Source organism: Procambarus clarkii, chromosome 18 (genome assembly GCF_040958095.1).
Source record: "Procambarus clarkii isolate CNS0578487 chromosome 18, FALCON_Pclarkii_2.0, whole genome shotgun sequence".
Lineage (NCBI taxonomy): Eukaryota > Metazoa > Arthropoda > Malacostraca > Decapoda > Cambaridae > Procambarus > Procambarus clarkii.
Genome location: NC_091167.1, coordinates 13513509 through 13537405, shown reverse-complemented (window position 1 = coordinate 13537405; position 23897 = coordinate 13513509). Strand labels below are relative to the sequence as shown.

At 43.3% G+C, this 23897-nt stretch overlaps 2 long non-coding RNA genes across 2 annotated transcripts in view; one reads left to right on the top strand and one right to left on the bottom strand.

Annotated features, from left to right (window-relative positions):
- LOC138365801 (uncharacterized) overlaps positions 1 to 23897 on the top strand; it is a 266841-nt gene that overhangs the window by 13619 nt on the left and 229325 nt on the right. The window lies entirely within an intron of this gene.
- On the bottom strand, positions 8409 to 23672 carry LOC123754490 (uncharacterized). Its single transcript, XR_011229020.1, has 3 exons — positions 23611 to 23672; positions 11088 to 11305; positions 8409 to 8778 (listed from the first exon to the last, which is right to left on the bottom strand). It is a non-coding gene; the product is annotated as an uncharacterized lncRNA (long non-coding RNA).

Genomic DNA, 23897 nt, shown 5'->3' with positions numbered 1-23897 from the left:
AAGTGGATTAAGGCGTCTTGTACATACCAGTTGCGTTGCTTCTGGGAGTATGGGTTCGAGTCACTTCTGGGGTGTGAGTTTTCAGTTGCATATGTCCTGGGGACCATTCAGGCTTGTTCGCATTTGTGTTCCTCACGTGTGCCCCAAAGAATGAGGTGATTTGGTAAAATGCTATGCCCAAGATAACTATCCGAGTGCCGGCGGTGGGGTGGTTCATATAGCCTCGGCTATCACCTCATTATGTCCGGTCGTGATGGTCAAGTGGATTAAGGCGTCTTGTACATACCAGTTGCGTTGCTTCTGGGAGTATGGGTTCGAGTCACTTCTGGGGTGTGAGTTTTCAGTTATATATATATATATATATATATATATATATATATATATATATATATATATATACACACACACACACACACAGCATACATATGTGAGGCCTTACCTCCCTCTACAGTGTATCCGTGCAACACATTCGTCTTGCTCCTCTGCCCATGTTCCATTTCAGAATCATTTCGATTTCCATAGTAATATGACCTTAATACAGCTCTGTCCACTACTGCACAGTCTGCTGCCGAATGGTCACACAGACCAATAATTCTTAACTGCTGTTCCATAAGTCACGGGTGCTCTCTAGCATCATAATGTTCCACCATTGCTCTAGTCACTTGAGTAACCTTGGAACATATACACAGAGACCACTCATAGCCTATGGACCTTCAATGCCACCACATCCACATCCCTTCAGTACTAATTCCTCCTTTTACATTCATGATCAAGATTAATTTTCATCCATATCTTGGCATCTCCCATACCAAGAATGTTACCCCTGGAACTCTGTCCTCCGATCTAGATATATTCACCTTTTTCCCCTTGACCATTCTACTACACACAGTCACAGCTGAAAATACCTGAGCACCTCTGTGCTCCTCTTAACTTCTACCATCTGAAACACATTTTGCTTCCCAATGACTGTTTCTTCTCCAAACTGCTGTAGGGTATGCACCAAAGAGCTACAAAGTGCCAACCCATAAATTGCGTTGAATAGTTTATTTTTTTTTTTTTTATTATTATCTTCTACCACAGACGTGGCCACACATTTACAATGCTAACTAGCATATATACATTTTCTTCTGTCCTCCATGGACAGGGTTAGAGAAGTGTTAAACATATAGTTCAAGGGTTTATTGAACACTCAACCACAGAAGGTGATTCGGTGCTTTTAAAATGCTAAGTAAGTAAGTAATTATCAAAAGAAGGCACCAAACCGGGAAGGCTATGTAGCACCATCAAATACGCAAAATAATCAGAGGGCGCTAAATATCACCAAGGATGCCAATACGAGAACAAAAACGCATAAGGCGAACGATATCAAAAGTATCCGAGTCACCAAGAATTCTATCGAGGGACAGGTGACCGCGAGGGGCGGTCGGAAAGCAAGACACACGCTCGTCCTGGAAGTCAGGACATTCAAGAAGGACATGCACGACCGTAAGAGGGACAATGCAACTAGGACAATAAGGAGCAGGGCGGCGCTCCATCAAGTGACCATGGGTTAAGCGAGTATGGCCAATACGCAACCTCGCCAGAGCTGTTTCCCACCACCGGTTACGGTGGAAGGAGGACGGCCACGAGGAAACACAACATTTAAGAGTACGCAGCTTGTTACCAGTAACAGACAACCAAGAAGCCTGCCAACGGGTAAGGACTGAGGAATGGATAACCGGGTAAAAGTCGGAATACGGAATGCCTTTACGAGAGATGGGACAAGAGCAGACAGCTTCCTTAGCGGCAGCATCCGCACGCTCATTTAAAGACACACCAATATGGCTGGGAACCCAACAAAACTCAACCGACTTAAATTTACTGTGAACGAGAAACAGCCAATGCTGGATCTCGACAACTACTGGATGAACCGGATTAAAGGACCCGAGAGCCATGAGGGCACTACGAGAGTCAACAACAACCACAAAGGAAGACTGACAACGAGAAAGCAGGAGACGAAGGGCATAGAGAATAGCATAAAGTTCCGCTGTAAAGATGCTAGTCTCCGGAGGCAAGCGACACATATAAGTGCGATCAGGAAAAACAACAGAGTAGCCAACACCGTCCGCTGACTTAGACCCATCGGTGAAGACAGAAACGGAGCGGGAGTGAGAAGAAAAGTGCTCGAGGAAAAGGCGTTTTAGAACCGTAGGAGGGGTAAAAGCTTTAGTGATACGGGTCAAGGAAGTACAAAACCGCGGAAGAGGGACCCTCCACGGGGGCAAAGAAGGAACAACACGAGGAGAAACATCAGAAATACGAACGGAGAGAGAATCCTGTAGGCGAGATAACCGGACAGAAAGAGGGAGGTGGTGAAGAGGAACAGGAACCGCAGGAGGGGTAAAAGTTAAAGCACGACAGAGGCGAGAGGAAGGATGTTGCAAGGACCGCGCAAGATAGCGAAGACAGTAGCGATCACGGCGGTCCTGGAGAGACAGGAAGCCAGTGTCAACATATAAGCTAAGGATGGGAGTCGAACGAAAGGCACCAGAACTGAGGCGCAACCCAGTATGGTGCAAAGCATCAAGACGGCGAAGAGTAGAAGGAGAAGCAGACGAGTAAGCAGGGCAACCATAATCGAGCTTAGACAGGACGAGAGAGGAATGTAAAGCAAGGAGAGTGCGCCTATCTACCCCCCAAGAAGTATGGGACAAGACCCGAAGGAGGGTAAGGGCCTTAGAGCACTCAACACGGAGGTAAGAGATATGGGGAGACCAAGACAAACGAGTGTCAAGGAATAACCCCAAAAGCTTCGCGGAATCTTTGTATTCAAGGGGATGACCATAAAGTGACAAAGAGGGACGAAAAACAACCCGTTTCCGCGTAAAAGTCATGGCACAAGTCTTAGAAGTAGAGAACTTGAAGCCATGACCTGTGGCCCAAGACGACACGGCATCAATTGCAAGTTGAAGCCAGCGTTGAAGGAGAGGCGAATCATCACCCTGACAACAAAGGGTAAGATCATCGACATAGAGAGCGGAGAAGACACCAGAAGGAAGAGAGGAAAGAAGACCATTGAGGGCAACAAGAAAAAGAGTAGTGCTCAGAACACTACCCTGGGGCACACCTTCGTAATGCTGAAAAGAGGGAGAGAGAGCGGTACCAAGGCGCACCCGAAAGGAACGACGAGAGAGGAAGCTGCGGAGAAAGAGAGGGAGATGACCACGAAGGCCAAAAGAATGAAGTTGAGATAGGATATGATAACGCCAAGTGGTGTCGTAAGCCTTTTCTAGGTCAAAAAGGACGGCAACAACGGAGGTCTTCGCAGCAAAAGCAGTACGAATATAGACCTCCAAGTTCACCAGGACATCTGTCGTGCTGCGGCACTTGCGGAAACCAAATTGAGAAGGGGAGAGGAGGTGATGGCGTTCCAGGAACCACATCAGACGAACGTTAACCATACGTTCAAAGAGTTTGCAGACACAACTTGTGAGAGCAATAGGGCGAAAGTCCTTAGGGGAAGTACCCAGAGACCCCGGTTTGCGAACAGGGAGGACAACGGCATCGAGCCAGTCCTCAGGGACTGACGACGACTCCCAGATCCGATTATACAGACTCAGTAAATACTGAGACGTGCTCGGAGGGAGATGGCGAAGCATCTCATAATGAATACCATCGGAGCCCGCCGCCGTAGAACCGCAGAGGGCCAGGGCAGAACGAAGTTCAGAGAGAGAGAAGGGATCATTATAGGGAAGCTGAAGATGAGTGCAGAAATCTAAAGGACGAGACTCAAGGACAGGTTTACGAAGAAGGAAAGATTGGGGAAGACGAAGACCAGAGCTAACAGAAGAAAAGTGGGAACCCAGTTCGGAAGCGACCTGCAACGGGTCCGCCACAAGAGTATTATGGAGGTGAAGGACCGGTGAAACATCGGGAACGAACTTACCCGCTATCTTGCGGATACGCTTCCAGATCTGGGCCAGAGGGGTTTCGGACGTAATTGTTGAGACATAAGATGCCCAACATTCACGTTTAGCTGTACGGACGGCCCTACGGGCCACCGCACTCGCTTTCCGAAAGAAAAGAAAAGAATCGGTTGTCTGCCTACGGCGGTGCCTCTTCCAGGCTGCACGCTTACAGCGGACAGCCCGAGCACAGTCCGCATTCCACCAGGGAACGCACTTCTGTGGACCCCGAGAGGAAGAGCGAGGAATAGAGCGGAGGGCAGCGTTGAAGACAGTGTCATGAAAAAGGAGGAGAGCGCGAGAGACAGGCAGAAGGGAGAGGTCAGAGAGAGCAGCACTGAGGGTAAATAGGGTCCAGTCTGCCTTAGCAAACTGCCACCTAGGGAAAGAGAGGGAAGGGCGAAAAGAGAAAAAGGAAACAAGGATGGGGAAATGATCACTTCCATGGAGGTCATCAAGAACCTGCCACGTGAAATCTAAGTAAAGAGAAGAAGAGCAGAGAGAAAGATCAAGACAAGAAAGGGTGCGAGTCCGAGAGTCCAAATGAGTGGGCTCACCAGAATTCAGAAGAGACAGGGAAGAAGAGAGGAGAAACGGCTCAAGGAGGCGACCCCGGGTATTCGTCAGAACGTCACCCCAAAGAGAATGACGACAATTGAAGTCACCCAGCAGGAGCACAAGCTCCGGCAAGGAGTCCAGGAGGTGTTTCAAATCAGGAAGAGAGAGCGGGACACTCGGGGAGAGATAAATGGAACAAACTGTGTACCATTTCCCCACAAAGATACGAGCAGCAGAACAATGGAGAGGCGAAGGAAAAAGTAAAGGAACAAAGGGAACATCAGCCCGAATCAAGAGAGCAGAAGAATTAGAAGCCCCAGCAATGGCTGGGGGGGGGGGGAGAGAAAGGAATAGCCACGAAAACGACTAGGACGAGCACCAAGCATTGGCTCCTGGAGACAGACACAAAGGGGCGAAATCAGAAGTTGGAGTTCGAGGAAATTGGCGTAATAACCTTGACCGTTCCATTGAAGAATGGACAACGACGAGAAAAGAAAGGACAAAAACAGAGAACAAGGAAGAAACAAAGGCGAAAGAGCAACAGAGCACGTTAAAGAATATCAGGGTCGGGATCAGGGTCAGCAAAGTCAGGGTTAGGGGGCATGGGTAAACTGAGCAAAGACGGAGGGAAGGAAACGGGAGTACAGATCAGAGGTGGGCGGGCAGGGTCCGGAGGAGGAAGAGGAGGAGACAACGGAGAGGAGCCGTCAAGGACAGCAGCAGGAGGAGGGGGAGTAGAAAGAGGGGAGCGCACCCCAGCAAGAGCAGCAACCGAAAGGGAAGCAGGGGCCAAAGAAACCTCCATAGCAGGAACAGGGGGCGCAAGCACTGAAATGGGAGGGGAAGGAGCAACAGAGCCAGAAGGAGGAGCTGAGGAAGAAAGCGAAGCCTTCTTACCCGCCGGGGAAGAGGAAGGAGAGGAGCCAGGCTTACGCTTCTGACTTAAAGAGACCGGTGTCCCAGCAACTACGTACCGGGCAACGGATTCCAGTGTCTCAACAGAAGCCGAACGAGAGCACACACGACGGCCGTTAGGAGAGCGATGGACATCCGCCCGCACCGACAGGCGGTGGGGAGAGCCGATAGATGGAGGAAGAGGATGGGAAGGAGGATCGGAGGGGGACAAGGAAGAAGACACAGAAGACACGACAGACCGGGTAGAAGGAAGGGGAACCCCAGACAGAGGACCAGGAGGAGGATCCTTCGGGAGAGAACCCAAAGGAACAGAGGAGGGGGCAGTGGGCGCATCAGGGTCCAAGGCCCGGAAACGGTTGTGAGTCTGATGAAGGCGGGAAGGACGAGGAGAGGAAGAGCGCAACACGCGAGCATAAGAGATATTAGCATAAGGCGGGAGCCGGCGAACCTGGCGCCTCGCCTCAGGAAAAGATAAACGCTCCCGGTGCTTCAGGTTGAGGACAGCTGCCTCAAGCTTGTAATGGACACACGCACGGGAGAAGGTAGGATGGGCCTCACCGCAGTTGAGGCAACGAGCCTGGGGAGAAGTGCACTCCGACTTAGAGTGACCTTCGCCACCACACAAAGGACAGAGAGAGACAGTCCCGGAGCAGCGGAGGGCACCATGCCCAAACCTCCAGCACTTGTTGCAGAGCTGAGGAGAAGGAATGTACTCCTGGACAGAGCACCTGGCACCAGCAAGAATGACAGAGGGTGGAAGGGTCCTACCATCAAAGGTAATCTTCACAACCCGGAGGGGTTGACGGCGACTACCACGAGGGGGACGAGTAAACGTGTCCACCTGGAGAATAGAATGGCCCTGGGCAGCGAGGATATGTCGAATATCGTCGTGGCAGTCGCGCAGGTCCCGAACACCGGTTGCAACATGGGGCGGGAGCAAAATAGTGCCAACACTGGCATTCAACTGAGCGTTCTTCGAGACCCGAACGGGGGTCTCGCCAAGGCAGGATAAGGCAGCCAAGCGGGAAGCAGCATCCTGAGAAGGAGCAGCAACGACACGTGTACCGAGACGAGTGGGGTTGAAAGTAATGGAGGCATCCACGGAATCAATGAGATGTCGATGAAGGGAGAAATCGTCAGGAGGCGCAGAATCAAGAGGGAGGAGATCAAAATATTTGGCCCACGAAGCGGGACCAAACAAGGCTTGATAGGTAGCAGAACTGGAAGGAATCGAGCGAGGGCGGCCGTGACGAGGACGGCGGTGAGAACCCCCAGAGAGAGAGGGGGTAAAAGGCGCAGTAGTTACAACTAGAGAAGGAGCCGCGCCAGGGGACGAGGTAGTCACCACTGGGGGCTTGGGGCTCGACCCAACCACAGAGGAGGGAGGGGAGCCAGGGGAAGGAGTCAGAGAGGCCAAAGGAGGAGCAAGGTCGGGGCCCAATGCAGCGGAGGCTACAGAGCCCGGTCTTCCAATACGGACCGATTCGGGGGCTTGGTCGCCCACCCCACGAGCCTGAGAAGGTAAGCCAGAAGCAGCCGAAACAGGGGTTATCATCTTGACGAAAAGAAGAATTCACTCACGAATGTGCCCCCACACCCACCATGGAGCCACAATTAGAGGCAGGACACCCAACAAGAAGCTATCGCCGATCCTGTCGGGGCCTCCTAGGGGTGCGTCGTGAGTATACGCCCCACAAACGCCACCTTAAGAAACCGACAGTCCGTCGAGATCGGGTTCAGTGACGAAGTGGGGATTGACAATAAAAGGTTCCCCTCGCTCTCGACGTCGGGTACTGCAGTTCTACGGGTGCATGAGTATGCCTCCTCAAGCACCCGGGCGTCAAAATAGAAGAAGTACATGGAAGAACCAGAACGAGCAAAAGGTCGGCAGGAAACGGCAAGCAGATAGGAGAAGAGAGGGGAGAAAAACGAAACAGAAGGAAAAGGAAAAGGTGCCCAGCAGAATTGGAGAGGACGGCAGCAGGAGCACAAGGCTAGAAAAGGACAGAGGACTGTCCTAAGGAGCATCACACTCCGGCAGCCGCCCATGAAGCCCCCACACGGCGACAACGAGCTGAGCGGGGAGGGGGTTTAAAATGCTAAGCTAACCTACATACGTAAATACATAGATACACAGATTTACGTATGCCCTACATAAAGTGTTAGATGTGTCTTTTACATAGTGTCATTAATGTACATTCACAAAGGTGAAATGTAATTCTGATCAGCTTCCATATATACTTTATACCCATACATATACATACACACACACACACATATACATACATATACACACACACACACACATGCATTCACATACATTTGTCTCATTTACTCTGACAGGGTGAGGTAGCTGATAAAGAAACTAGTGTGCAATTAAGCACTTAATCACTGAAGGTGATGAAGGTGCTTTTACAAGCTCAGGTTATATAGTTACATCATATATATACATTGTATGATTGATATATTACATGGTCAATCTTGGATACAAGTCCAATATATTATCAAGTGTTCCAGTACTCATATAGTAACTACAGAGTTCAGCATACCTTAGCCCAGGAGGGCGAAAGTCAGTCATTATGGGACATTCTACAATATAATGTTCAAGAGAGTGCATGTTTTCTCTTTCACAAAGTTGACACATTGTGTACTTGACATTTGGGTTTTGAGAAAGCTGCCAGATACGTCTATATCCCAGGCATATTCTGGCCACTATAACATCACATTGCCGGGTTCTTGTTCTATTAGTCCCTTATGTGAATGTCTCCTCACGATATCTATCATAATATTTAATGCTACAACTTTCAGGTCTTTGAGAATTTGTTAGGTCAGTGAGATTTTCATTAGATATTTGTTGAATAGTGAAATCCTCTTTTCTAGGCAGCCTCTGTAGCTCTGTACATGGCCATTTACTGTGGATTTTTAGGGGCATCACACTAACCCCTCAAACAAAATTTGCAGAGAAAAGGGGGGGGGGGGGAAGAAAAAACATTTTTAACTATTAAATTTTCTATTTCAGTTGGCATGCACATTTTAACATATGACAAATTTATTTGTGTTATGCAGGTATGTTCATATTACATCATGTGTAGACTTTCAAACTAGATACATGAAAACCTACAAATTTAAGCAGTTGATCAGAGGGATACAGTAGTACAGTACCACAAATTTTTATTCCATCAGTCACTGGTCAAGTGAAGAGGGAAAAGTAGGGGCCAAAAATGTAGTTGGATGAGGGACCATGAATGTAGTACTCTTGGATGATGGAGTCAATATAGCGCTTGTCAGGTACAGTTTTGAAGATGGGTTCACTGTAATATTTACCAACCTCCCAACCTTCAACATTCGCCATCAATTTCGCCTACAGGAAGAAAAAACCATACCACATTACAGTATCAAAAAACTTGAAAATAGGTGCTATGAAGTCCTGTATATACTAGTCAAGTGTTGACTCAAAGCCTTACATTTATTAAAGATTAGGATTTCTTGACTAACTCATTGCAAGCATTCTCTAGCATCTCTATATACTTTTACTTCCAATTTCCAAGTACTATATTTATAACTTGTGTTCAAGGGCATAACTTTCAAATAAAATATACCACATACTATTTATGCAATATTTTACTACTGTGGCCTTTATGCCCTAAAAGACACTCAACAAATGGATTTAATTATGAACTTGTTATTACTGGAGACAGTAACATGTTTTACATTACTTTAAAAAAATGGTTTGTGTGGAAGACACTACCAATTATAAGAGGATAAAGATCAGTTTGATGATCCTACACAATGTACTGAAATCTATGATGAGAATAAGTCACATTAACTTAGCTGAAAATTTAAACAACCAACCTACATACAGTATCTGAAAATGAAGGAAATAATGACATTTTGGGCTGTCGAAAACATTTTGTTTTTTCTCAGATTTGTGGGTTAGGTGTCTACTAAAATATAATTTTCAAGTAAAAACTGGACAATAAGAAAGCAACACATACATTAAAGTAAAAATATTATCTTCAGAGCCCAAAATTAAGAAAGCAACACATACATTTAAGTAAAAATATTATCTTCAGAGCCCAAAATTAAACACACTATTATGCTAAAACACAAGTGTTTTAAGTTTCAAGTGAATGTGAAAAAGAACTTTGACAGATGAGTAGAGCAACTGCCTCACATCTTGCAGGTGAGTGTTATTTCCCTGATGGGCCAAGTGGTTGGGCATCTTTCCTTCACTTCATCCAGTATCCCATTCATGTATGACAAATATATAGTCATACTGAATAAGTGCCTTCTCTTCATAATTTCCTTCATTCTCATGGAAATGAACAAACCGGGCCGCGGGGACACTAAAGCCCCGAAATCATCATCTCAAGAATCTCATCTCAAGATCTCAAGTAAACTTGGTGGGAAAAACTGTTAATACAAATGACGGTAATAATAATATCTATTAACAAACTGGAAAATATAATTAATGGTATATGACAACCCTTTCTCTCCCCCAGTTTGTTGCATTTTTTACAGAATTGACCAATCCCTCAACAATGACATTTTCTATCCAATAACCTCGATAGGTTAGGTGGGTTGCTTGGGTTCGTGTGTGTCTTGTTAGGTTAACTCTGAAGTGACAACGCACTGTAGGAGGGGCTGAAGGTAATTACCTAAGTGTAGTTACAGGACAAGAGCTACGCTCGTGGTGTCCCGTCTTCCCAACTCTCTTTGTTATAAAACGCATTGAAATTACGAACAGTTTTGGCCTCCACTACTTTCTCACCTAAATAACAGGTGTCCAAGTTATCAGGTCAACTCTTAGTGGCTGAATGGCCTTTCACAGCACATTTAATACACATGTAATAGTTATACATGTACACAAGATTGTCAAAATAAGCATTGTCTATTAAATCTTGACAAAAGATACCCGGAAGCTAGGACAAGTGCTATGCCCTAGCACAAAATTATATTAGTAATGTACAGAGGCTTAGAGCTAACATATACGGTAATTATGTATATGTTAACCATAAAACCAAGGCAAGAGTTGTATAAAAAGGCGCTACATATTGGTCAGCAAATATGATTTATTTTGGACAACTACTGGAAGTTGGCTTGTTATCACTCCGAGGTGCTTCAAGTATATAAATCATTTCTCAATATCGCAGGGAAGATATTTACAGTTCCTCACGTATCTAGGCTCATCGAGGTCCCTCTAGGTTAACTAGCTACCTTCCTCAGGATGCAACACACAACAATTGCCTAATTCCTGGGTACCTTTTTACTGATAGGTCAAGAGGCAACAGATAAAAGGAAATGCGCCCAACTAGTTCTGTCTCATCCAGAAGGTGAACCCAGGATTCTCAATAGGGAGCTGAGAATGTAAACATCTGTACTTCAGGTTCTCACCTATGAAATGTTGCATTTCCAGCTGGCTAGAGATGCTTTAGCATATTTAAAATATTGTAATTATTATAATTTCCAAATAAACATTATGTCCTCGAATTATAAAGGCAACTTGTCATTCTACAGCAAATACAAAATATCCAAAAAGGGGGTAAGGTACATCTTATCTTGAGGTTATCTTGAGATGATTTCGGGGCTTTAGTGTCCCCGCGGCCCGGTCCTCGACCAGCCCTCCACCCCCAGGAAGCAGCCCGTGACAGCTGACTAACACCCAGGTACCTATTTTACTGCTAGGTAACAGGGGCATAGAGTGAAAGAAACTCTGCCCAATGTTTCTCGCCGGCGCCTGGGATTGAACCCAGGACCACAGGATCACAAGTCCAGCGTGCTGTCCGCTCAACCGACCGGCTCCCCATACTTGATCTTCTTGTACATTTTGTTGTAGAAGCAGACAGCAATAGATGTCACAACTGCATAGCATGCAAACAGCTGATAGCCTGAAAATCACAAAATAAAATAATGTATTTTGAACACAATAATAATGGTCACAATGCTGCAAACACTAGGTACCTAAACTAGCAGAGTACATCCGACCCAGTTCCATCACTGCACTTAACAATGACAATGACCCAAACTATATACGCACAAATGGGTATAACATTACATAGAAATTACTCTTAAGAAAGAATATAGTGCTACTGTATCTAGAAAATACACAAAAACTGCAATAGCAAAATTTTATAGATTCTACACTGCATTGTATTATTCACAAGCAAATAAAATGCATTCTTTATAGTCATTTTTGGAGTAGGGTCTAGGACCTGGAAAAAGTTTAATATGTATATCATCACAACAGTTGAAACCAACATATCCTAATCAAATAACACAAAACTTAGAGATAAAATTTTGCATTTTGTATATACTGTACACAAGGTTTGTGTCACCGTTATGGAAATTTTATTATTGGCACAATTTTGTATTGAACAACCTGGATAGGGTTCTAGTCCTTCTACTCTCCCAAGTCCATATGGGAGAGTTTCCCAGTTTCTGCATTTAGGACCCCCATGGTCAAGGTTCCCCAGACATTGAGTGGGAATTTGAAAAGGGCCCCAAGAGTAGTCATACGATGTCATTCCTCCTCTTTTAAGCAAACATAACATGTTTTATATAGTATATTATGAACAATGCGTAATGCCCCGCACTTGGATTATTACATCCAAGCATAGAGACCTCATCTTCAGAAAGACATAGCTGCTTTGGAGAAAGGTGAACACAGCAATAAAAACAATTCCAGAACCAACTATCTCTCATTCAAGGAACAGGTCCATAGAATTACCCAAAGCTACCCAAAGCCACCACAAGCTACACAAAGCCACCACAAGCTATCCAAAGCTACCACAAGCTACCTAAAGCCACCACAAGCTACCCAAAGCCACCAGAAGCTTCCCAAAGCCACCACAGACTAACCAAAGACACCACCAGCTACCCAAAGCATCTACCAGCTACCCAAAACCACCATAAGCTACCCAAAGCCACCACCAGCTACCGAAAGCCCCCACCAGTTACCCAAAGCCACCACAAGCTACCCAAAGCCACCACAAGCTACCCAAAGCCACCACAAACTTACCAAAGCCACCAGAAGATACAAAAAGCCACAACAAGCTTCACAAAGCTACCACAAATTGGGGGTTTGGTAGCTGAGTGGTCAGCACGCAGGGCTCATAATTCTGTGGCCCGGGTTCGATTCCCGGACCAGGCAGAAACAAATGGGCAAAGTTTCTTTCACCCGTAATTCCCCTGTCACCTAGCAGTAGATAGGTACCTTCATGTTAGACAGCTGTTATGGAGCTGCTTCCTGGGTGTGTGTAATTACCTAAGTGTAGTTACAGGATGAGAGCTACGCTCGTGGTGTCCCGTCTCCCCAGCACTCTTTGTCATATAATGCTTTGAAATTACTGACGGTTTTGGCCTCCACCACCTTCTCACTTAACTTGTTCCAACCGTCTACCACTCTGTTTACAAAAGTGAATTTTTGTATATTTCTCCGGCAGCTTTGTTTCGTTAGTTTAAATCTATGACCTCTTGTTCTTGAAGTTCCGAGTCTCAGGAATTCTTCCCTATCAATTTTATCTATTCCTGTTACTATTTTGAACGTAGTGATCATATCGCCTCTTTTTCTTCTATCTTCTAGTTTTTGCATATTTAATGCCTCTAATCTCTCCTCGTAGCTCTTGTCCTTCAGTTCTGGGAGCCACTTAGTGGCATGTCGTTGCACCTTTTCCAGTTTGTTGATGTGCTTCTTAAGATATGGGCACCATACAACTGCTGCATATTCCAGCTTTGGTCTAATAAAAGTCATGAACAATTTCTTTAGTATTTCTCCATCCATGTATTTAAAAGCAATTCTAAGGTTAGAAAGTGTAGCATAGGCTCCTCGCACAATGTTCTTAATGTGGTCCTAAGGTGACATTTTTCTATCTAAAACCACCCCTAGATCCTTTTCTTTATCAGAATTCTTTAAAGATTTCTCACATAATTTATAGGTTGTGTGGGGTCTATGTTCTCCAATTCCACATTCCATAACATGGCATTTATTCACATTAAATTCCATTTGCCAAGTGTTGCTCCATATACTTATTTTATCCAGGTCTTCTTGAAGGGCATGACAATCATCTAAGTTTCTTATCTTCCCCATTATCTTAGCATCATCAGCAAACATGTTCATGTAATTGTGTATTCCCACTGGTAGATCGTTTATGTAGACAATGAACATTACCGGTGCAAGAACTGAACCCTGAGGTACTCCACTCGTGACATTCCTCCAATCCGATACCTTGCCTCTGATTATGGCCCTCATTTTTCTGTCAGTTAGGAAATTTTTCATCCATGTTAGTAGCTTACCTGTCACTCCTCCAATGTTCCAATTTCCAGAACAACCTCTTATGGGGAACTCTGTCGAAAGCCATTTTTAGGTCCAGATAGATGCAGTCAACCCAACCATCTCTTTCCTGTAAAATCTCTGTGGCTCGATCATAAAAACTGAGCAAGTTCGTTACACAGGATCTTCCAGATCGAAAACCATACTGTCTGTCTGATATTATAGCGTTTTCCTCCAAGTGTTCTACCCATTTAGTTTTAATTATTTTTTCCAATATTTTGACTATTACACTTGTCAATGATAAAGGTCTATAATTAAGGGGGTCTTCCCTGTTTCCGCTTTTGTAGATTGGAACTATGTTAGCCTTTTTCCACACATCAGCTACAGCTCCTGTACACAGGGATGCCTGAAAAATCAGTTGAAGTGGAATGCTGAGCTCAGGTGCACATTCTTTTAGAACCCATGGTGAAACTCCATCTGGACCAACTGCTTTGTTCTTACTTAGCTCCTTGAGCATTTTTTCCACTTCGTCTCTAGACACCTCTATGTGCTCTATGTTGTTCTCTGGAATTCTTATTGTATCTGGTTCCCTAAAGATTTCATTTTGTACAAACACACTTTGGAACTTTTCGTTTAGTGTTTCACACATTTCCTTTTCATCTTCCGTGAATCTATTTCCCATTTTCAACCTCTGAATATTATCCTTTACCTGCAATTTGTTGTTTATGAATTTATGGAATAGACCTGGTTCTGTTTTACATTTGTCTGCAATCCCTATTTCAAAATTTCTTTCTGCCTCTCTCCTCACTGCTGTGTAGTTGTTTCTCGCATCTTTGTATCGCTGGTATGTTTGGGGGTTCGGCCTCTTCCTGTATTGATTCCATTTTTGTGTCTTTTGGTCTCTAGCCCTCTCGCAATTTCTATTGAACCAATCCTGTTTCCTAGTTCTGCATCTCTGTTTTGGTATAAATTTTTTTGTGCCTTTATCATATATTTCACAAAACTTGCCATACATCTCATTCACTTCCTTGCCTAGCATCAAGTCTGTCCAATTATACTCACTAAAAAAATTTCTAAGGTCACCATAATGTCCTCTCCTGAAGTCTGGTTTTTCAACTGCTTCAACCTCCTTATTTTCTTCCAGCATATAACGCATTGCATACTTTATTCCCAAAAAGACATGGTCACTTTTACCCAAGGGAGGAAGGTACTGAATGTCAAATATCTCTTCCTCCTTCCTGGTAAATATCAAATCTAGCATGGAGGGAACGTCCCCTTCCCTCATCCTCGTAGCTTGTTTAACATGTTGATACAAGAATGTTTCCAGGATGAGGTCTACAAATTTACAGGTCCAAAAATCTTCTGTTTTAGTTTCATATGCTTCCCAGTCTATGGATTTCAAGTTGAAGTCACCGACAATCAACAGTCGTGATCTATCGTTATCCGCTCTCGCTATAATCTCTCTCATTATTGTTATAAGACCTTCACGTTTACTATCTAGCTCCTCCTTTGACCATGTGCTGCTTGGCGGTGGACTATATGCATTTATTATCATTAGTTTATCATCCTCATGGCAGATCTCTAGTGCTATTATGTCAACTTCTTGTGGATTGGCAGTCATTATTTCGTTCACCTTTATGTGTTCTTGTACCAGCACAGCAACGCCACCGCCTTTCCTAATTTTTCTGTCCCGTCTCCAAATTGAGTAGCCCCTTGGGAATATGACCTCATTTAAAATTACATCTTCAAGTTTTGTCTCCGTGAGTGCAACAATGTGAGTGTGTGAGTGTGTGTGTGTGTGTGTGTGTGTGTGTGTGTGTGTGTAATTACCTAAGTGTAGTTACAGGATGAGAGCTACGCTCGTGGTGTCCCGTCTTCCCAGCACTCTGTCATATAACGCTTTGAAACTACTGACGGTCTTGGCCTCCACCACCTTCTCACTTAACTTGTTCCAACCGTCTACCACTCTATTTGCGAAGGTGAATTTTCTTATATTTCTTCGGCATCTGTGTTTAGCTAGTTTAAATCTATGACCTCTTGTTCTTGAAGTGCCAGGTCTCAGGAAATCTTCCCTGTCGATTTTATCAATTCCTGTTACTATTTTGTATGTAGTGATCATATCACCTCTTTTTCTTCTGTCTTCTAGTTTTGGCATATTTAATGCTTCTAACCTCTCCTCGTAGCTCTTGCCCTTCAGTTCTGGGAGCCACTTAGTAGCATGTCTTTGCACCTTTTCCAGTTTGTTGATGTGCTTCTTAAGATATGGGCACCACACAACAGCTGCATATTCTAGCTTTGGCCTAACAAAAGTCATGAACAATTTCTTTAGTATATCGCCATCCATGTATTTAAATGCAATTCTGAAGTTAGCAAGCATTGCATAGGCTCCTTGCACAATATTCTTTATGTGGTCCTCAGGTGATAGTTTTCTATCTAGAACCACTCCTAGATCTCTTTCTTTATCAGAATTCTTTAAAGATTTCTCACATAATATATAGGTTGTGTGGGGTCTATGTTCTCCTATTCCACATTCCATAACATGACTTTTATTAACATTAAATTCCATTTGCCAAGTGGTACTCCATATACTTATTTTGTCCAGGTCTTCTTGAAGGGCATGACAGTCATCTAAATTTCTTATCCTTCCTATTATCTTAGCATCATCAGCAAACATGTTCATATAATTCTGTATACCAACTGGTAGATCATTTATGTACACAATAAACATCACTGGTGCAAGAACTGAACCCTGTGGTACTCCACTTGTGACATTTCTCCATTCCGATACATTGCCTCTGATTACTGCCCTCATTTTTCTATCAGTCAGAAAATATATCATCCATGTTAGAAGCTTACCTGTCACCCCTCCAATATTTTCCAGTTTCCAGAACAACCTCTTATGTGGAACTCTGTCGAAAGCCTTTTTTAGGTCCAGATAGATGCAGTCAACCCAACCATCTCTTTCCTGTAATATCTCTGTGGCTTGATCATAGAAACTGAGTAAATTCGATACACAGGATCTTCCAGATCGAAAACCATACTGTCTGTCTGATATTATATCATTTCTCTCCAGGTGTTCTACCCATTTAGTTTTGATTAGTTTTTCCAATACTTTCACCATTACACTTGTCAATGATACAGGTCTATAATTGAGGGGGTCTTCCCTGCTGCCATTTTTGTAGATTGGAACTATGTTAGCCTGTTTCCACACGTCTGCTACGATTCCTGTACACAGGGATGCCTGAAAGATCAGGTGAATTGGAATGCTGAGCTCAGATGCACATTCTCTCAGAGCCCATGGTGAAACTCCATCTGGGCCAGCTGCTTTGTTTTTACTGAGCTCCTTGAACATATTTTCCACTTCATCTCTAGACACCTCTATCCGCTCTATGTTGTGCTCTGGAATTCTTATTGTGTCTGGTTCTCTGAAGATTTCATTTTGTACAAACACACTTTGGAACTTTTCATTTAATGTTTCACACATTTCCTTTTCATTTTCCGTGAATCTGTTTCCCATTTTCAACCTCTGGATATTATCCTTTACCTGCAATTTGTTGTTTATGAATTTGTAGAATAGGCCCGGTTCTGTTTTACATTTATCCGCTATCCCCTTTTCAAAATTTCTTTCTGCCTCTCTCCTTACTGCCGTATAGTTGTTTCTCGCATCTTTGTATCGTTGGTATGTTTGAGGGTTTGGCCTCTTCCTATACTGATTCCATTTTTGTGTCTTTTGGTCTCTTGCCCTCTCACAATTTCTGTCGAACCAATCCTGTTTTCTGGCCTTGCACCTCTGTTTTGGTATGAATGCTTGTGTGCCTTCCTCGTATAATTTTAAAAATTTGGCATACATTTCATTTACTTCCCTGCCTAGCAACAATTCTGTCCAATTACACTCATTAAAAATTTTTTGAAGTTCCCCATAGTGTCCTCTCCTTAAATCGAGTTTATCAACTGTTTCAATGTCCCCATTTTCTTCTAGATGATATCTTAAAGCATAATCTATGTCTAACAGGATGTGATCACTCTTTCCCAAGGGAGGAAGGTACTGGATGTCAAATATCTCTTCTTCTTTCTTGGTGAATACTAGATCCAGTACTGACGGTACATCTCCTTCCCTCATTCTTGTGGCCTGCTTTATGTGTTGATACAAGAATGTCTCCAGAATGAGGTTCACAAATCTGCATGTCCAAAAGTCTTCCGTTCTTGCTTCATAGGCCTCCCAGTCTATTGTTTTAAAGTTGAAGTCCCCCAGTATCAACAGTCATGATTTATCTTTATCTGCTTGTGCAATAATATCTCTCATGACCATTATGAAGCCCTCTCGTTTGTCATCTAGTTCTTCCTTTGTCCATGTGTTGCTTGCTGGTGGGTTGTAGGCATTTAAAATTATCAGCTTATCATCCTGATTCCAGACCTGCAATGCCATTATGTCAATATCTCGAGGGTTTTCAAATATTAACTCTTTTACCTTCAGGTGTTTTTTCACCAGTACAGCCACTCCTCCTCCCTTCCTAGTTTTCCTGTCACGTCTCCAAACTGAGTAGCCTCTTGGGAATATGACTTCATTTATTATATTTCCTTCAAGTTTCGTTTCTGATAATGCAACAATATCTGGGACCCTAAGCTGGATTATATCTTGCAACTCCAAAGTTTTTGACCTCACTCCATCTATGTTGGTATATACAATTTTCAGAAACATGTTCCCTTTTCCTTTGCTCTTTACTCCCCCTTCCACTACTGATCTTGTTGCTTTGTTTTTATGTACCATTTCACAAGCTTTCCAGTCCCTGTCACTTTGTAAAAAAAAGAATTTCTGTCTTCTTCATTTCTATCCCCATTTAGACGTTTTGCCTCAATTAAGTTCATTTTCAGCTTTTCTCTGTCTTCCTTGGATAGGTCTTGTCTTATTGACCAAAATTTGCCAACCTCATCACTCTGCAGTTTCCTGGCATTTCTTAGCACTTCCATCATTTTTTTCACTCCATTAAAGGTCACCCTTAAGGGGCGGTTCTTTTCTTTCTCATATTTTCCTATTCTTCTAAAATCACTGACATTTTCCTTTGAGCCTTCTCCTAAACCTACTATTTTCTCTATGATTTTCATCTCTTCTGCTGCTCGGTCCACCCTAGATGAAATTTCCTTCTCTAAACATCCAAAAATGATTATGGACTTAGTTCTATCTGCAGTGTTTTGTACCAGTTTACTGTTGGTAACCAGTTCTTTCCTAATTGCTTGCCTAATTTCTGCTTCTTGCTGGTCATTTCTGGTTTTGACTTCCGAACACACTTCTTTGATAGTCTCTTTCTCTTTTACAACTTCAGCATATGTCGCTTTTATTTCTTCTTTATACTTTTCTAGTTCTTTATTCACCTCCTCTATGTGAGTTGTCAGTGAAGTTTCCAGTTGGAGATCCTTACCTAACTCTATGTTAGCCCTTAGGCTTGCTTGGAGTTGTTCACCATATGAGTCTATTTTCTTGTTTATTTCTTCAAAGTCACCACACTTCACTTTCCATGCCTCATTTTCTTTCACTAGTTCCTTCACACACACTAGTGTGTGTGTGTGTGTGTGTGTGTGTGTGTGTGTGTGTGTGTGTGTGTGTGTAATTACCTAAGTGTAATTACCTAAGTGTAGTTACAGGATGAGAGCTACGCTCGTGGTGTCCCGTCTTCCCAGCACTCTTTGTCATATAACGCTTTGAAACTACTGACGGTCTTGGCCTCCACCACCTTCTCACTTAACTTGTTCCAACCGTCTACCACTCTATTTGCGAAGGTGAATTTTCTTATATTTCTTCGGCATCTGTGTTTAGCTAGTTTAAATCTATGACCTCTTGTTCTTGAAGTTCCAGGTCTCAGGAAGTCTTCCCTGTCGATTTTGTCAATTCCTGTTACTATTTTGTATGTAGTGATCATATCACCTCTTTTTCTTCTGTCTTCTAGTTTTGGCATATTTAATGCTTCTAACCTCTCCTCGTAGCTCTTGCCCTTCAGTTCTGGGAGCCACTTAGTAGCATGTCTTTGCACCTTTTCCAGTTTGTTGATGTGCTTCTTAAGATATGGGCACCACACAGCAGCTGCATATTCTAGCTTTGGCCTAACAAAAGTCATGAACAATTTCTTTAGTATATCGCCATCCATGTATTTAAATGCAATTCTGAAGTTAGAAAGCATAGCATAGGCTCCTTGCACAATATTCTTTATGTGGTCCTCAGGTGATAGTTTTCTATCTAGAACCACTCCTAGATCTCTTTCTTTATCAGAATTCTTTAAAGATTTCTCACATAATATATAGGTTGTGTGGGGTCTATGTTCTCCTATTCCACATTCCATAACATGACATTTATTAACATTAAATTCCATTTGCCAAGTGGTGCTCCATATACTTATTTTGTCCAGGTCTTTTTGAAGGGCATGACAGTCATCTAAATTTCTTATCCTTCCTATTATCTTAGCATCATCAGCAAACATGTTCATATAATTCTGTATACCAACTGGTAGATCATTTATGTACACAATAAACATCACTGGTGCAAGAACTGAACCCTGTGGTACTCCACTTGTGACATTTCTCCATTCTGATACATTGCCTCTGATTACTGCCCTCATTTTTCTATCAGTCAGAAAATTTTTCATCCATGATAGAAGCTTACCTGTCACCCCTCCAATATGTTCCAGTTTCCAGAACAACCTCTTATGTGGAACTCTGTCGAAAGCCTTTTTTAGGTCCAGATAGATGCAGTCAACCCAACCATCTCTTTCCTGTAATATCTCTGTGGCTCGATCATAGAAACTGAGTAAATTCGATACACAGGATCTTCCAGATCGAAAACCATACTGTCTGTCTGATATTATATCATTTCTCTCTAGGTGTTCTACCCATTTAGTTTTGATTAGTTTTTCCAATACTTTCACTATTACACTTGTCAATGATACAGGTCTATAATTGAGGGGGTCTTCCCTGCTGCCACTTTTGTAGATTGGAACTATGTTAGCCTGTTTCCACCCGTCTGCTACGATTCCTGTACACAGGGATGCCTGAAAGATCAGGTGAAGTGGAATGCTGAGCTCAGATGCACATTCTCTCAGAACCCATGGTGAAACGCCATCTGGGCCAGCTGCTTTGTTCTTACCGAGCTCCTTGAGCATTTTTTCCACTTCGTCTCTAGACACCTCTATGTGTTCTATGTTGTTCTCTGGAATTCTTATTGTATCTGGTTCCCTAAAGATTTCATTTTGTACAAACACACTTTGGAACTTTTCGTTTAGTGTTTCACACATTTCCTTTTCATCTTCCGTGAATCTATTTCCCATTTTCAACCTCTGAATATTATCCTTTACCTGCAATTTGTTGTTTATGAATTTATAGAATAGACCTGGTTCTGTTTTACATTTGTCCGCAATCCCTTTTTCAAAATTTCTTTCTGCCTCTCTCCTCACTGCCGTGTAGTTGTTTCTCGCATCTTTGTATCGCTGGTATGTTTGGGGGTTCGGCCTCTTCCTGTATTGATTCCATTTTTGTGTCTTTCGGTCTCTAGCCCTCTCGCAATTTCTATTGAACCAATCCTGTTTCCTAGTTCTGCATCTCTGTTTTGGTATAAATTTTTTTGTGCCTTTATCATATATTTCACAAAACTTGCCATACATCTCATTCACTTCCTTGCCTAGCATCAAGTCTGTCCAATTATACTCACTAAAAAAATTTCTAAGGTCACCATAATGTCCTCTCCTGAAGTCTGGTTTTTCAACTGCTTCAACCTCCTTATTTTCTTCCAGCTTATAACGCATTGCATACTTTATTCCCAAAAAGACATGGTCACTTTTACCCAAGGGAGGAAGGTACTGAATGTCAAATATCTCTTCCTCCTTCCTGGTAAATATCAAATCTAGCATGGAGGGAACGTCCCCTTCCCTCATCCTCGTAGCTTGTTTAACATGTTGATACAAGAATGTTTCCAGGATGAGGTCTACAAATTTACAGGTCCAAAAATCTTCTGTTTTAGCTTCATATGCTTCCCAGTCTATGGATTTCAAGTTGAAGTCACCGACTATCAACAGTCGTGATCTATCGTTATCCGCTCTCGCTATAATCTCTCTCATTATTGTTATAAGACCTTCACGTTTACTATCTAGCTCCTCCTTTGACCATGTGCTGCTTGGCGGTGGACTATATGCATTTATCATCATTAGTTTATCATCCTCATAACAGATCTCTAGTGCTATTATGTCAACTTCTTGTGGATTGGCAGTCATTATTTCCTTCACCTTTAGGTGTTCTTTCACCAGCACTGCAACGCCACCGCCTTTCCTAATTTTTCTGTCCCGTCTCCAAATTGAGTAGCCCCTTGGGAATATGACCTCATTTAAAATTACATCTTCAAGTTTTGTCTCCGTGAGTGCAACAATGTCTGGTGTCTGCAGCTGTATTACATCACTTAACTCCAGTATCTTCGATCTCACTCCATCTATGTTGGTGTATGTAATCTTCAGGAACTTGTTCCCCCTCTCCTTATTCTTCACTCCCCCTCTCTCTATTGATTTTGTTGGTTTGCCTTTATGTACCACTTTACTGGTTTGCCTACCCCTATCACTTTGTAGAAAAAAAAATTTATTTCTTCTTCATTCCTGCTCTCATTTAAATGTTTTGCCTCGGCGAGGTTCAGTTTCAGCTTCTCTCTATCTTCTTTTGAAAGATCTCGTCTTAATGACCACCCTTTCCCATCCTCATCCCTTTGCAATTTTCTAGCATTCCTTAGTACTTCTTCCATCTGTTTGGCACCGTTTAGGGTGTGTGTGTGTGTGTGTGTGTGTGTGTGGAAAAAAAAAATATAGTTAGTACTGTAGTTACAGTTGATTGACAGTTGAGAGGCGGGCCGAAAGAGCAGAGCTCAACCCCCACAAGAACAACTAGGTAAATACAAATAGGTGAATACAAGCTTCCTAAAGCCACCACAAACTTCCCAAAGCCAACAGAAGCTACCCAAAGCCACCACAAGCTTCCCAAAGCCACCACAAGCTACCCAAAGCCACCACAAGCTATCCAAAGCCACCACAAGCTTCCTAAAGCCACCACAAACTACCCAAAGCCACCACAAGCTACCCAAAGCCACCACAAGCTTCCCAAAGCCACCACATGCTACCCAAAGCCACCACAAGCTATCCAAAGCCACCACAAGCTTCCTAAAGCCACCACAAGCTACCCAAAGCCACCACAAGCTACCCAAAGCCATAACAAGCTACCCAAAGCCACAAGCTACCTGAAGCCACCACAAGCTACCCAAAGCCATCACAAGCTACCTAAAGCCACCACAAGCTACCCAAAGCCATCACAAGTTACCCAAAGCCACCACAAGCTATCCAAAGACACAAGCTTCCCAAAACCACCACAAGCTTCCCAAAGCCTGACAGCTGGGTGGACAGCGCTTCGGATTCGTAGTCCTGAGGTTCCGGGTTCGATCCCCGGTGGAGGTGGAGACAAAGGGGCAAAAATGTTTCTTTCACCCTGATGCCCCTGTTACCTAGCAGTAAATAGGTACCTGGGAGTTAAACAGCTGCTACGGGCTGCTTCCTGGGGGTGGAGGCCTGGTCGAGGACTGGGCCGTGGGGAAACTAAGCCCCGAAATCATCTCAAGATAGAAGCCACCACAAGCTATCCAAAGACACCACAAGCTTCCCAAAACCACCACAAGCTACCCAAAGCCACAAGCTATCCAAAGGCACCACAAGCTACCCAAAGCCACAAGCTATCCAAAGCCACCACAAGCTACCCAAAGCCACAAGCTATCCAAAGCCACCACAAGCTACCCAAAGCCACACGCTATCGAAAGCCACCACAAGCTACCCAAAGCCACCACAAGCAACCCCAAGCCACCGAAAGCCTGCCAGTACTATGTAAGTAATAAAGAAATATGGTATATTTACTCACTATAATGCTGGTACTGAATGCAGACATGATCACAACTATTTTTACTCTTACTATTTTTACTTTAGTCTAATTTCATAACAAAATTAGAAGTAAACGTGTGGACGGGTGTTAGTGGAGTTACAAGAATGTACAAATACCAATCTTATGTAATCTCACCAACCCATTGTACCTTCTGGTGAAAAAATTATTATTATTAATGTCAACAACTTACTTCAGTTAAAAAAAAATCAGTAGAAAAAATTCCTCAGGAACAATGTTAGTACCTTCGACAAGCCGCAGGCTTCCAG